Raw genomic sequence first — 12,501 nt, forward strand, 5'->3', positions numbered from 1 at the left:
GTATCAATCGCAGATTGATTATGGATTAACTACTCTATTAGGAGGTAATCCATAACATGATTCGGAATAATTAATGAAATTCAGTGAAATACTCAATCAAATTCTCTGCTAAATGTAGTAATTCATACTTTTTATCATGATTGTGAGATTATACCCATCATACTTAATTTTATTATATTTTCAAGTAATTCTGATTGATTATACATATCAATGCCCTATTCTATTAGGAGCTAATCCGCAACATGATCTATTAATGAAATTCAGTGAAATACTAATTCTAATTCTATGCTGAATAGAGTTCTTTAGCTTCTGCTCTTTACCATGATTGTGAGATTGTACACGCCATACATGTGTTAAATTTAATATATTACCAAATAACACTGATTGATTATGTAGTATCAATACCCTACTCTATTAGGAGGTAATCCACAATATGATCCAGAATAATTGATGAAATTCAGTGAAATACTCATTCAAATTCTCTGCTGAATGCAGTAACTTCTGCTCTCTAACACAACTTTGAGATTGTATCTGCCATAAATGTGATAAATTCAACATATTTACATGAAACACTAGCTGATTATGCAGTATCAATACCCTACTCTATTAAGAGGTAATCCACAACATGATCCAAAATAATTGAAGGAATTCAGTGAAATACTTAATCAAATTCTCTGCTGAATGCAGTAACTTTTGCTCGATTGTAAAACGATTATGGGACTATATCCACCATAAATGTGATAAATTTAATATATTTTCAAACAACACTGATTGATTATGCAGCATCAATACCCTACTCTATTAGAAGCTAATCCACAACATGATCTAGAATAATTGATAAAATTCAGTGAAATACTAATTCTAATTCTCTGCTGAATACAGTAACTCTGCCCTTTACCATGATTGTGAGATTGTACACGCCATATATGTGTTAAATTTAATATATTTCCAAATACACTGATTGATTATGTAGTATCAATTACCTACTCTATTAGGAGGTAATCACAACATGATCCAGAATAATTGATAAAATTTAGTGAAATGCTCATTCAAATTCTCTCCTGAATGCGGTAACTCCTGCTCTTCAACTATGATATTGAATCCGCCATATAAAGATAAAAAATATATGGGCAGGAAATTAATTAGCAAATATTTATATTTAGCATAAACATCCAGTATGATTTAATCGAAATGAAAGTAAACTTTAAAATATTTGCTATAAATAAAGTAATAGTCTTAAATGATATGACTAACTGGTTTGTTACATTAGAATGCTGTTATCGCTACTGCAATAAGCAAATGCGTAACTGAATGGAAAGTCAACAGAGCAGGTTCAAAAGCTTTAGATAAGTTATTCAAATAAGATTAAGGTGTTTTTTACTACGACGACTGATAATCCACGTGTTAGAGAACCCAACCCTTGATTTCATTAGATGAGTATGAAAAACGACTTCACCTAATAGAACAATAGGCGGAGTAAATTAAATAACAACAACAAAATGTGTAAGTATTCATAGCGCGCAATTCAAATGGATAGTATTACTTTGAATAAAGAATTCGTATATTTACATGAAAAATCTAGAGTCCAATGCTAAGGTTAAGGTCTAAAGATTAAATTTTTATCCAACATAAATCTTATCTTGCAAGATAGGTAATAATTATAAATACCCTTGTTCAAACAACTTGAAACGAAATGAAATTTTACATTAATTTAATTTTATTTCTCTATATTTGTAAATCTGCCATTAGATAAATTACTTAAGCAATGTAATATATGTTAATGGGAGTGTGTCAATATGTATATAATTATTATGCATGTGTATATACCAAATAGCTAATGAAAATTGTATTATTTTTCAATTGCTTTTAAATAAATATTTAAATTTTCGAAATTCATTACGAAATTATTGCATGTTTTTTAACAATTTTTCAGCACGGTGTTTTGAAATATTTTTGTTTACAATGTAAGTCAATAGGTGCCTTGAATTATAAAAATTTACCGAGACAAAGGTTTTGTTTTGTTTCAAATAATTACAACATAGAATTGATAAAAATTCATTGTTTGTTATTAATTTTAGGATAAATTTAGGTCTACTTGTTCTATATTATCTAATATCCAAGTTTAAATTCACCAAAAACAGTAGGTACTTGTAGAAAACCCTAATCAAAACAGATTTCTATTTTTTTTTTTCAATTATTTTCTATTCAGAATTTGAAGATTTTTAGCTGTTATCAAAATTGACATATTTTTTATGATTATTTTAATAATATTCACAAAAATATGTGATAAATGTGAGCATATACTCTATTAAAACCAAAAATTATAGGTACTTGTAGAGAACCCTTAACGAAACAAATCTCTATTATTTGTTTTTTAATTATTTTTGAAAGATTTTTAGCTGGTATATAAAGTAACATATTTTTTATGATTAATTTAAAATTAATTACAAAAATATGTGATGAATGTGAGCATTTACACATGATTTATATAAAAATAGAGAACGTCTGAGGTAGACTCTAATAAAATTATTATATTGTATAGTGTAGCTTTTAAGAAAAAAAATCAATTAATTCTAAATGATATACAAAATTTAGATATATTTATTAAAGAAAAGATTATAAAATTCATTGCATTCATAATAAAATTTTGAGTTTAATTTAATTAATCTCTTTATATTGAAATAGTATATGAATTTCAAAAATTATTTTGAAAGTTTTAATTTACCAAAAACAGCCAAAACCATTAACAAAACAGATCTCTATTATTTAGTTTTTAATTATTTTTTATTCAAATTCAAAGAATCTGAATTGTTTTATAAATTAACATGTTTTTTATGTTTAATTTAATATTATTCATAAAAATATGTGATAAATGTGAGCATTTACACATGATTCGTATAAAATAAAGAACGTCTGTAGTAGACTTTATACAATATAGAAGGTTATAAAATTCATTTCATTCATAATAAAATTTCGAGTTAGCATTTAACTAATCTCTTTATATTGAAATAGTTATGAATTGAATTTCAAATATTGAAAACATTTTACTACAAATTAAAATTTGTAATAACCATTTTCATCCATTAACTGAGTAAATACTGACTGACTGAGATATGGAAATGAATATAATGCTACATAAATAAAAATAATAATAATCATAATAATAATTAATGGTTATAAGTAATTTTATAAATAAGTTGAATTTAATAATTATAAAATTAATTTGCAAAATTTGTATTTAGTTATGAATAAGATACTGATCATCATCTTCGGTGTTAGTTGATTCTTAATTTAGTTAATTATAACAATGATGATTAGTGCAATAGGTAACCAATAATAACCTTGTTAAACTTTTGGTTAAGCACAAATATATAACACTATTCTCTTATATAACACACATAAACACTGTGTAGCACTATTTTTCACATTATAAAAAATAATTTTCATATCATATATTTTTTTTTATCCAGAGGAACTTAAATGCAACGCACTGGTACGATCGATCCACGCGCTTCTGATGCCGACTGACTAATGTTTTGCTTGCCAGAGAGTGGGAGATTTCTGATGATATACACACACACTAAAAATATCCCCTCCTGGTTGGGAAAACCGTGCTTCTCAACATTTTCCAATTACCGTATATATTCAAAAACTTGGTAGCCACTTACGAACTTTCCACAGGGTAAGTTACGTAAATTACAGAATTCTTCGACATTTTTATGTTTAAGGACTTCTGATTACTTTGGCATACTTCAGAAAAATTTAAGTATATGGTAGTACTAAGGTGACTATATTTTTTTAAGTCAAATCCGAGACGACGAGATGGAGGGCGGGTTAAAGGGTAAATTAAAAGTTTTTTAAATAAACCTTTTTTTATCATAATTGCGGACTTTTAGTAAGAGCTTTATACTTCGACTATAATATGCAATACTTCTTTATCTAGGATATTATATCTTATATTTTTCGATCTATATGTTCTATTCAATTTTCTTCATAATTAATTTGAAAAAATTAGCATCTGTTGGTTTGTTTTTTTTAATTTTTGATAATTTAACTTTATTTAACTAATTTAATTTTGAAAAACCGGGACATCCGGGACAAAAAATCAAGTTTATTCACGTAAGTTTATTCATATATTTTTAGTCCTTAATATGAACCGACTTAGATCATTTCACAAAATATCCGATTCGTACAGAGGATGCAAATAGTAGATCAGTTTTTGGAGAAAAAACAATACGAACGGTTTCAGAGATTAAGAAGAAATAGGACAAAATACTATTTGGGTTTTGGAAATAGATTAGAATGATTTCTCTATTCAAAATTAATTAAATTTTTACAGAATTGTGTTAAAAAAAGCAAAGGATAGATGTATGGGATTCAAACATGATCATTGGACATATGCATGTTCAATTATCAGGTTTTTGTAAAGATGTTAATAATAGCTTAATTTTCCTTCATAATGATTGGGTTTAGGACCAATATTGTTTTATATTTTTATTTAACTTTATTCTGCGATCTGTAAATACAAAAACTATAAGCTGAAATTATGCATAAATGACATAATATTGATTAAAAATTAGTAGTTACATACAACGGCGTATCTACTAGAAAGATATTGAAAATGACTCTATATTTCAAGAAATAACTTTGTTCAAAAATTCAAATAAAATTCGTGCCTTCGACACTGAAGCATCGGTTCTTATTTTTTTAATTAATAAAATTTAAGTCTTTTTTAAGATTAAATCTTTCATCTACAAACATTTTCTTGAATTCTCAAAACAAATTTAGAAATTATCAAACAAACACGAACATATGTGTTTTCCCAGTAAAAATGCTTGACCAGGTGAATAACATCGTTTATTGATCGATTATTCTTTGAACATGAAGGATATGAGTTTAATGACATTGGTTTTCACTTCAAAATGTATATGGAAATATGTTTCCTTTTGAAAAGAGCCTTTGCTTGGCATTGAGCATCAAAATTGTTAGTATTTGAGAAATTCAAATAATAAAATATAAAATAGAGATACGCCAACCGTTATGTAGGACTCTTGACACGACTGATTGCTATTTAAATAAAAAAAATATTTTAAAACGTTAAAACTTTTACGACTTAAAAATTATATTTAATGTAGAATTTATGTGGAAATCGGGAAGTTTTAGCAATAAAATATATCAATTTATTATTTATTTAGACTCTGTAAAAAAACCTATTTTTATTACGTACAAAATATGTTCTTTAATTAAATGTTTATAATATAATCAAATAGTGTTTATTATTAGAGCATACCTCTAGTCTGAATTAAGGAATCCTAATTTGAGAATACTGTAAACTTCCATATCTTTTTTTGATCGCTTCTGATATATACGATTAAAGACTATCATTTCAATGAGTAGTAGTAAATTATGCAGTTGGTAAATTGCAACTTAAAGGAATGCTAATTTATCGCATTTGAAAAAAAAATAAAAGAATTCATTTACACATTTTTCATTATGCACATGCATAAATCTATTATCTAACAATTAGTACTACTTCCGTATCATGATGTATTACTAATAAACAAATATGATTACCTCAGGGCTAACCGATTAATCATTTACATATTTTACCTTCGAATTTATATAAATAGTAAACCATTTGCTTCAATGTTTATCGATCGCATTTTCATGAAACGCACTCAGACAGGCGTTCTATGTACATAATTTTCCACATGAATCATTCTATTGGTTCATGGAAGGGTTTGATAAAATATAATGAAATTGATTGAAAATATTATTTGGAGCATAAAATATGGATGAATAGATTTCAATTATTTCAAGTTTCTACAGTCTACAGGAAACAGTCGAAACATTTTTTAAATTTACCTTTCAAATCGCTTTTAAATTTTCAAGATTGGCCATAAAAACAATAATTTTTAATAAACCTAATCAATTTAAATTAATTTCGAAATATCGAATTTCTAGATTCAAGATTTTCTGATAAAGTTAAATTTTTTGATATCAACTTTTAATAATGAATAAAAGTGTGATGCAATCTTTACACAAAATTTTACAGAAATTTTTTCACTATTATTTATGAATTCACAAAATTATCATGTAATATTTGTAAAAAAAAAAAAAAAATTAATTAGGATTAAGTGTTGGAACAGATTTTAAAATCATGATCGATTCAGTTTTTTTTTATTTTTGGAAAGTTATGCCTTAAAATAAATTATTCATTTATATAAAAATCATCTGAATATAAGTCCTCAAAGAAGTTTCTCATAAAGCTCTTCAGTTTTTATAAATCGGTAAAGCTTTGAGGCAACACGTGATCATGTTTACTTGCATACAAAAGCTCTCAATTTTTGTGCTAAACAGTGAGTATGACCAAAAACATATATTTATTTATATTTTATTAAGGTAGAAAATAAATAAAATATTTATAATAAAACGAAATAAAACGGACTAAACAATTATTTTTAGAACTTAGGATTATATGTTAGAACTATTGCTTAGGACTGTTGTTCGAACTTTATTCATGTTCATTTATTTCGCAAATTTTCAAAAACATTTGATTTTTTATTTATATTGGCCTTTGCTTACAACATTTAGCCACCTACAATTTACACATTTGATAATATTATTTAAAGATTTAATAAAATTTACATGTACCATTATTTAAAATTGCAGCATTATTGAAATTAGCAATTTAGCGGCTTTTTCATAGAACATTCCCATCCTTTGTTAGATATTGTTTTGAAAATGTTCGTGTTTAATCGATAATTTTGTCAGCATTAAGGTGAGCATGACCATAAAAATTAGTTTCGCCATAATTGGTTTATAATAGGTATAATCATACTTTGATGAAGTTTGGAGTTGGTTGAAAGTAAATTTTTCTCTATAATAGTCTCTACTGTCTTTTAACTCGGTATGCAGAAGAAATCGCAAAATGATCATTGAAAAATAATTGATGTCTCAGAGGAAGTCGATAAAACGATTAAAAACAGCATCACATCCGTTTGAAGTTGCCTGACCACATGCGATATTTTTAAGATAAATAATAGAGAGAGAGCACTAGGGAAAAAATGCGCCAACAAACGTGTGAAAATTTATATATTTTTTTAATAGAATTTGATATTTTCTTCTTAGACATTACATAGCTAAAAATAGGAATAAAAAATAGATAAATTGAAAAGGAACAAATTTGGAGATTATGGCAGAACCATATCTTAAACAAAACAACGTTAAATGAGATTTTTAACTCAAATTTTATACATAATTTTAAATGTAATTTTTTAGTATAGGGGGAAGTGCCGTAACGCCGGACGGCACCAAGCACCGGATACTCTATATAACACGTATTATTTAAGCGAGTATAAATCTTTTCATTTCAAAATACAAGTGAAAGAGGCTTGGGGGGTAGACAGGTACAGGATCACGCGCCAAGCTTCGCCTGTGATGCACGCGGCCACGTCGAGAGCAACCCTTTCCTGTTTTAAGCGCAAAATCACGGCGTCACCTAAATATCAATGGAAGTAATATTAGTAGTATATTTATGCATTTATATTTGGGTGGTATGCAAAGATAAAAGTTGTACTTGATTGTTATCCGTAAATTGGTAGAATATCATAAGATCTTTTAACCAATTTTAGTAGAATGAACAAAAATGTCTGCCCTTAGCACCGGACACTAAGTCGTCCCTTAGTGCCGGACAAGAATTCACGTAATATATTCCAAATATTTAATTTCATTCTGTATGAGTGTAACGGTCACTACATACTCACATTTTTCGTATTTTCTAGTCAAAAAATGAAAAGCTTATGAATGCACCAGCTGAGAGCATCGGTGTCGCCCAGCCAAAAGGGTAGATGAATTGCGACTTTTTTGCAATATCTAAGAATATTCGTCAAAGACACATATGCTGACATTCCAGAGCGTGAAGATGGCTACATGTGTGATCAATGCAGGTTATTTTGAAATGTCCGGTACTAGGTGCCACTGTTTACAATCAAATTTTTTAATTATTTTTTAGCAAATATTGCGGTTTTGTTAATTTAGTTTCATTTCTAACTTTGTTATCTAACATAAATCATAATTTAATATACATTTCGTAAAATTTTTTTTATTTATTTATAAATAACCTTAGGTGTCCGCCACTTGGGGACTTCCCCCAAAGTATTAACAATGATATGCAAACCTTTAATTATTTCAATATTTTTATTTTTTTCAAAATGTGCTAACTATATTGATTGATGAATACGATTATTGTATGTTTAACTTTGGTTATCCTTAAATATACAATTTATTCAGCAATCGGGTTAGAAGAACCAAACGATTGTAACGATACCTTAGAAAGAAGAAAAATATATTGTATCATTTATGATATATTTATGTAATTTCATAAAGTATTTTTTTAATTATATATATAACTGCACGCAGACGACATGCAAGTTAAACATTCTTCCTTCAACGTGACACGGAAGTACAGAATGAAATAATTTAATCGGAATACTTATACATACTATAATAAAGTACTGTACATATTTTGCAAATTACTATACACGTATATCTTATTGCGTAAACTTTAAATTGGCAATGAGCCAATTAAGTAAGTCCTAAGTTAAAGAATCTCGGCGCCGATCCAGTTTGGGTTTGAGAAAGATTAAATGCATCTTGGGTCGTTGTACTAGGGAACAACTCATAGTAAGGAAGTTGGATGAAAAACATACACCCTCAAAAACAGTAAAAATTAAGACAGTAATTAGTAATATGTATATAAAATAATATTTGAACCGGCTCAGTAAGAACAAAACAATATTAAAACTGAAGGGCATAGAACAACAAGTATACAGTGAACAAACGAAATTTGTAATAATAATTAGCAATATATATATATATATATATATATATAACTACTCTTAATATTACTACTACTGCATGATATCAGGTTATTCAGAGCAGGGGTTTGAACTAAAGACTCTATCCATGCAAGGCAGTGCGCTTAATAATTATAGAATCAAAAAACACCCTTGATTCATATATAAATTTATCTCTTTTTTTAAAAAAAACATTTGATTTTTATATGTTCTAGAAGTTGTTGCGATGTCATTCCTTAATCTAGAGCTATTAGAATGCAACCCAGTGGTTGACCAATTTTCACCTGATGAAATATTTGTTAGAATTCTTATCTAATGCTGATAAAATAGATGTAGTAATACCCCGAAAAGCCCAAATTTATTTGTAACCATATTTCTGATGCAACCTAGTGGTTGACCTATTTCTACCTGATGAAATTTTTATTCGAGTTTCATCTATTAGTAATGACATATGTATATGCAGTCTCCGAAAGTCTAGCTTAACCTGCTATCATATTTCAGATTCCAAATTTAGAGTGAAAATATGATATCACTATTGCTTGATATCAAGTTGGTCCAGGAAGCTATCAAACCGAAAATGGATCTCGAGACCAATGGTTGCTACACCAATTTGAATGAAATTTGTTGTTGAATTTTGTCATAATTATAAACTTAAAAATAATTCAATTTTACTAGAATAGAAATTTTATGGAGCTCTTTCGTTATTGAATTGTTAGATAATTTCTGTATTAGTCTTGCAAGGTCTTTGTCGTAATATGATTGCACTAAGCAGCCAAAAATTAAACATATATGATCATATATTTTATTTTGTCTATTTTTGTTCTAATATGAATTTTTTTGTATTCACTTCATCTATAATTTAATTTTTGAAATTTTATTTAATATGAAAGCTTAATTAAATTTCACTTATCAAAGATGAGAAGGCTTACTTAAGTATCCTTAGAATTAATGTGAAATTCTCAAATATGCTCAAAATTAATGAAGTCTTGTTTTTATTGTGTTTAGACAGATTTTGATTAATCAAGAAAATAAAGAAATTATTAAGTTTGGCTATGACTTCACAAACTTTAATTTTCATTTATCCTTCGGCTGAACAGGTATTTTCCATATAAGTTTATGGCATCACATATTTGAAATTTTTATTACCAATAAAATTAGCCAAATGGCATCAAATGAAAAAATTGGCATTTAATAATGGGATAAGTTTCCTAATATATTAAATATGAAATAACATAAATAATAGTGAAAGCAGTCAACATTTTTATAGCTAGCCATCCCATTACCATTGTGACCAAAGTAATTATAAATAAAAGGTATGAACGACTTCTCGTTCCAGAAGTTTGGCACGCTCGTTTCTATTTGCAGTTCGTCTGCAAAACAAGGTACATTTGCATATGAGAATCTGTTTGAAAACATTCAGCTAATGATAGAAAGATAAATTATGTTCACAGTTAATTATGATTAAATTCTTTAGATAAAAAATATTTATCTAAAATCTATTATATTAATTAATTTAGCTTGCATCAAATATTTTATAATTAATTTGACTAAAGATAAAAAAGTTTGATGATTTTGAAAAGAATTTTATTTACATGTTTATTAGGCTATAACGTATTCTAATCAAGACCCATTATATGCGTAATACAACTTCCAAGAAATCCTATTTCCGATATTTATAACCTGCAGGGTGTCTAGTAGATTGACTCATTTGCTGCATGACTCACTCATTCGGGGCAAATATTACCCTATTGATTTGATGGTGGTGGTATCAAAAAAGAGTTCGAAAACGTGCAAAAAATCATTATATTCTCCTAGTTATGACCGCACAATTGAATTTAATTTATCAAAATTCCAAACTATTATAACTGCTTACAGCTTTTATGGAATAAAATAGAGAACAATCTTCATAGTATAATAACCGAATCTACTAATATTATAAGGTAACATACTATCGAATAACATATTTAACGTATTAACTTAAAAATTAATTACTGCAGCAACAAAGTATCATATTAAATATCCTCCATTTGTTTTCAATATCTTTAAATCCAATATGATTAAATCCAATTACCCAATTTGCAGACTGTTATTTTACCAGTGTTATTTTGCTTACGAAAAAAATAAATATAGAAATAAATTGTTTAACGCTTCATAAATCAATTTTGTTTGAATTTTTGGAGATAAACATGATATTGAAGTTGTTGGCTAAAAACATGATTCGAGAAAACGATACTGGAGCAAATTAGTTCCAATATAGATTAAGCTATAATTTTTTATAGAAAAACAAAAAAGTGTATAAAAAATATCGATGTGTAATTCGAATTCGAATGTCTAATCGCCTATTTAGCGACATCAAATTAACTCAAAATATTAATATTTTAAAAATAATATTTGAATATTTTTTGCAGCCCAATCGTCGAATTCAAAAATATTAAATAGAAAAAATTATTTATTACATTAAACGTTTCGATACTTGATGTGTGTCATCATTCAGTAATTTAAAAATCATATTACAAATACACAAAAGTTTATAATAAATATAAATATATAAATAGGAAAAATTATATGCATACAAAACCATGAAAAACAATAGAAAAAAATATTATTATAAAAGTATTAACTCAAAAAATTAATATTAATAAAAGCGTTGCAAGCAACCGTGAAATTAAACAAAAAAAATTTTTAAGGAAATGATCACAAAATACATTCATATTATTAATATCTAAACCAAAAGTAAAATATTTTTTATTCGCCTAAAACTAATTAAATCTAACTAACTTGGATCAAATTAGCTCCAATATAGATTAACGGCGCTTTAATTTTTTATATAAAAACAAAAAAGTTTATCAAAAATATCGATGTCTAATAAAATTATCATAAAATTGCAAATTATTGATTTTTAATTAAATCCGCCTAATTCTCCAAATTAACTCGAAATATTTAATAAAAGTGTTGCAAGCTCACCAAATATATTCATATTATCAATATATAAATCGAAAGTAAATTATATATATATATATATATATATATATATATATATATATATATACTTCTCACTTTTATAAAAATTGAAATCTACGAGGTGAAGGCAAACATTTGTAATGCTAGTACTATTTACAATACTTTATCAAAATCGAAACAGTCTAATGGTTTGATTATTAAAAATTTACAGCATGAAATGATATTTTGGTTATAATATTTTAAAATTCTCTGATTTTATTACTACGTGTAAGATAGTTTTTAACTTTTTATGCACACCTCTTTTGAGAGCTATCCTGGCATAGCATTGAAAACATACATTTTAAATTTTAATATAAGAATATCAAAATAGGCGTTCTAGAATAATTATTTTATTTTGTAAACTGTAACAAATTATAAACTTAATTTTTATATTTATCATTGATTTTTGGAAAATAAAGGCTTGGATGATAATCGAAACGCATAAATACCAAATAAACTTATAAAAAATCCATAAAAAAAAATTATTGATATAAACTATAAAGCCTAGTCATTTAAATACCCAATATAATATATATATATATATATATATATATATATATATATGTGTGTGTGTGTTATTTGTAAACAAACAACCCCAATATATATCACCTTTCTAAAATCACACATAGGTGTATTATTAAAA

The sequence above is a fragment of the Ctenocephalides felis genome, unplaced genomic scaffold (assembly GCF_003426905.1).
Source record: "Ctenocephalides felis isolate EL2017-DRISC unplaced genomic scaffold, ASM342690v1 CF-g0.4_SCAFFOLD_01604, whole genome shotgun sequence".
In the NCBI taxonomy this organism is placed as follows: Eukaryota; Metazoa; Arthropoda; class Insecta; order Siphonaptera; family Pulicidae; genus Ctenocephalides; species Ctenocephalides felis.